This window comes from Vulpes lagopus, chromosome 23 (assembly GCF_018345385.1).
Source record: "Vulpes lagopus strain Blue_001 chromosome 23, ASM1834538v1, whole genome shotgun sequence".
NCBI classification, from domain to species: Eukaryota; Metazoa; Chordata; class Mammalia; order Carnivora; family Canidae; genus Vulpes; species Vulpes lagopus.
Window position 1 is genome coordinate 22553006 of NC_054846.1, and position 3266 is coordinate 22556271.

Genomic DNA, 3266 nt, shown 5'->3' on the forward strand with positions numbered 1-3266 from the left:
TAGCAAAGCCATCACTTTGTGGAGATTCCTTTCTTGCCTGCCTCACCAGGGAGCAGTAAACCATAGCAAAACCCTCTGCTCTGACTGGAGGGTGACGGCTTCCTTCTTCTAGGCCCTGAAACTCATCTGCCTCCCTGGGACCCACCAGCACAGATTCTGCTTTAGCTCATCCATTCTTGGGCTGCGGACACCATAGAACAACAGAATACAAAACTGGCTGAAGATTTAGCTACAGTCATCACTGCATCCATAGATCATTTTTGCTTCATGGATGTAAATGCAGCTGTGACATATATATTTTTCTGGGACAAAAAAACATAAAAGAATCAATACTATTTAATTTTCAAGTGTATGTTCTTTTCTTTTTCTTTCTTTCTTCCTTTCTTTCTCTTTCTTTCTTTCTTTCTTTCTCTTTCTTCTTTCTTTCTTTCTTCTTTCTTCTTCCTTCCTTCTTCCTTTTCTTTCTTCTTTCCTTCCTTCTCCTTCCTTCCTTCCTTCTCTTTCTTTCTTTCTTTCTTTCTTTCTTTCTTTCTTTCTTTCTTTCTTTCTTTCTTTCTTTCTTTCTTTCTTTCTTTCTTTCTTTCTTTCTTTCTTTCTTTCTTGAGGTGGGGAGGAACAGAGGGAGAAAGAGAGAACCCTAAGCAGGTTCCATGCCCGGGGCAGTGCCTGACATGGGGCTCAACATGAAGCTCCCTCCCAGGACCCTGAGATCATGACCTGAGCCGAAACTAAGAGTCAGTCACGTAACGGACCGCACCACCCCATTGCCCCTCCAGTGAATTTTCTTGAGCAACCTACTATGCGCTAGATATCATGCTAGACACTTTTCCTTTTACACATATTCTATCTTTCTAATTCCCCTCATGGAGAAACATTAGTAGCTCCCTGTATGCAGTAAGGAAACAAAGATTTAATGCCCTAGTTAATCGATGGCCTACAGAAATTCCCAACCAGATTTCTTGACGTCCCAAATCAAATATCTTTCGAAACAAAATTATGATCAAAGAAAATCAAAAGGACCATTCCAAGGAACCCCTCCTTTCTTCCTTCTTTCCTTCCTTCCACAAGGTTTTAGTGTCAAGCATGTGCCAGATGCTGTTCTAGATGCAGGAAATATTCTTGGTGATGGGAGAAAGACGGCAAAGAACATCTCGGATATGGGTCATGTTTTCAAAAGCAGACAAACCAAGTTGGTCTCTGGATCATGGAAAAACTAGGAGGTAGATTACTGTTGCAAGAAGACAAATATTGAAGTCAGGCAAAACAAATTCTAATCCTGACTCTGCCACCACCTAGCTCTTAGGAGCATGGAGAAGTCATATAACTTTTTTTGAGCCCTTCATTTTCTTTCTCCATCTACATGGTGAAAATAATAACACAGCACCTTATAGGCTTGCTCTGACTATGAACAAATAAGATGCCTGGCACTTGGGAAATGCTGGATCAGCGGAGAGGAGAGGAGGCTGCAGCTATGTGTGTACATTTTAAACTGTGGCCATTGCAGGAAAGGGCCCTCCTACACTTGCCCTGGTCTGGGCGGGCTGTCCATATGCCCAACCGCCTGATCCCTCATGCTCTCTCCCAGGCATCTTGGGGTGACTCTTAGAAAGAAGCAGCTGGGGGATCTTTGCACACCCTGACACCGCAGAAACCATGGTTAGGCGGGCTCCTTCAGCCCGGGCTTTCAAATCTCTGCTCCTTCGCCTGGCGGGTGCTTCACGGGGTGGAGGGCCAATTCGCCATGGCGGTTTGTATCTGCAGTAGGCCTGACAGGCTTGGAGAGGAAGGCGTTAATGTTTTCTGACAGGCGACCCCTAATTGTGGGAGCTTTTCTTCTCTGGCTTTCTGTGAAATTCTGACTTAGGCGAGCAGCATAACAAAGTGGTAGGGCATTGAGCGGGTCTTGCACTACACTGAGCTGGGGTGGGGGTGGGGGTGGGGGGCTGAGGGGGGGTGGCCGGCATTATTCATGAAGACTTTCAGCTGTTTTTGTCTTTTAACTAACCTTTGAGTTTGATCAGAGGGCTGGCCGGCCTCCCTTTTGCCAAAGGCCCTGCTGGCACCTGGACAATGGAGACCGACTGTTTTTCCTAGTAAAGAGGGATAGCTGGGGGAGGCCGGGCCCAGTGTACTAGAGGTGGGAGGCGAGGGCTGAGGGTGAGGGGGTAGCCAGCTTCACTTCTGTCTTGGTCTTGGGAGAGGGGTGATTCCTGATGGACAGATTTCCAGCTTCCCAGCACCAGCAGCCACTCTGATGGCCCACTCTAGGCTCAACAACTTCATCCTGGGAAAATGCACCCACTGGGCTGGTTTTCTCATTGGGTTTTCAAATGCCACACTCCCTTTCCCCCAAATATTTTTCTTTCGCTCTTCTCCACACCCCATTCTCTCCTCCCACGGGGCTTCTGGACTTGAGTCGGGCTCCAGTCTGGAAGTGTCTGGGTGCTGCCGCTAACTGTAAATAACGAGAAGGGCAAAGAGCGAGTGCGGAAGGCGGGGGGGAAGAGGAAGACATAAAGGGAGAAAGGGAAGTGGGAGAGAAGGAGAAAGTGACTCCATGACCCGGGGGAGACCCAGAGAAAGGCCGGCAGAGCGCTCCGGGCACCGCGGCCCTGGCAGGGCGGGCGGGCGGGGCGGCGGAGGGGCCCGTCGGCGGCCGGGCAGGGGTAGCGCGCGGCCCGCCGCAGGGCAGCGGGCGCGGGGAGGGGGGCGGGGGGCGGGGGGCGGGGGGAGGTGCTCTCCAAGGGCTCTCGCTTTTGGCAGGTGCCGAGCTTTTGTCCCCGGCATCCACTTCCTGCCCTGACTACCCGGACCAGGGCCCAAGTCCTTTCCAGCGCACTTTGCAGAAAGTGACTCCCTTCAAGGAGTGTGGGTTGGCGCCTTTTCCCCCCGTCTCTTTCCCAAAATAGCCCGGGTCGCTAGCGCATCAAAGGCGGCTTTGTGAGCGGCCGCCCGCAGGCTGCCTGGAGGGGGGCGCACGTCGGGCGTTCCGGGAGCGCGTCCCACTCCCCTCTCCCACCTCCCTCCATTCTCCCATTCATTCTTCCCTCTTCTCCTTCTTTGTCTCTTTCTCCCTCTGCTTCCCCCCTCGGCTGTTTTCTCCCTTTCCCCCCCCCCTCTCCTGCCCTCTCTACCCCAGACTTTATTTTCGAGTGTTTCTTCCTCCTCTCTTCCGCATCCCCTCTCCCCCTCTCTCCCTCCCATCCCCATCCCTCCCTCTCTCTCTCCCATCCCCACCCCTCTTGCCCCGGTTCTTCTCTGCCCCC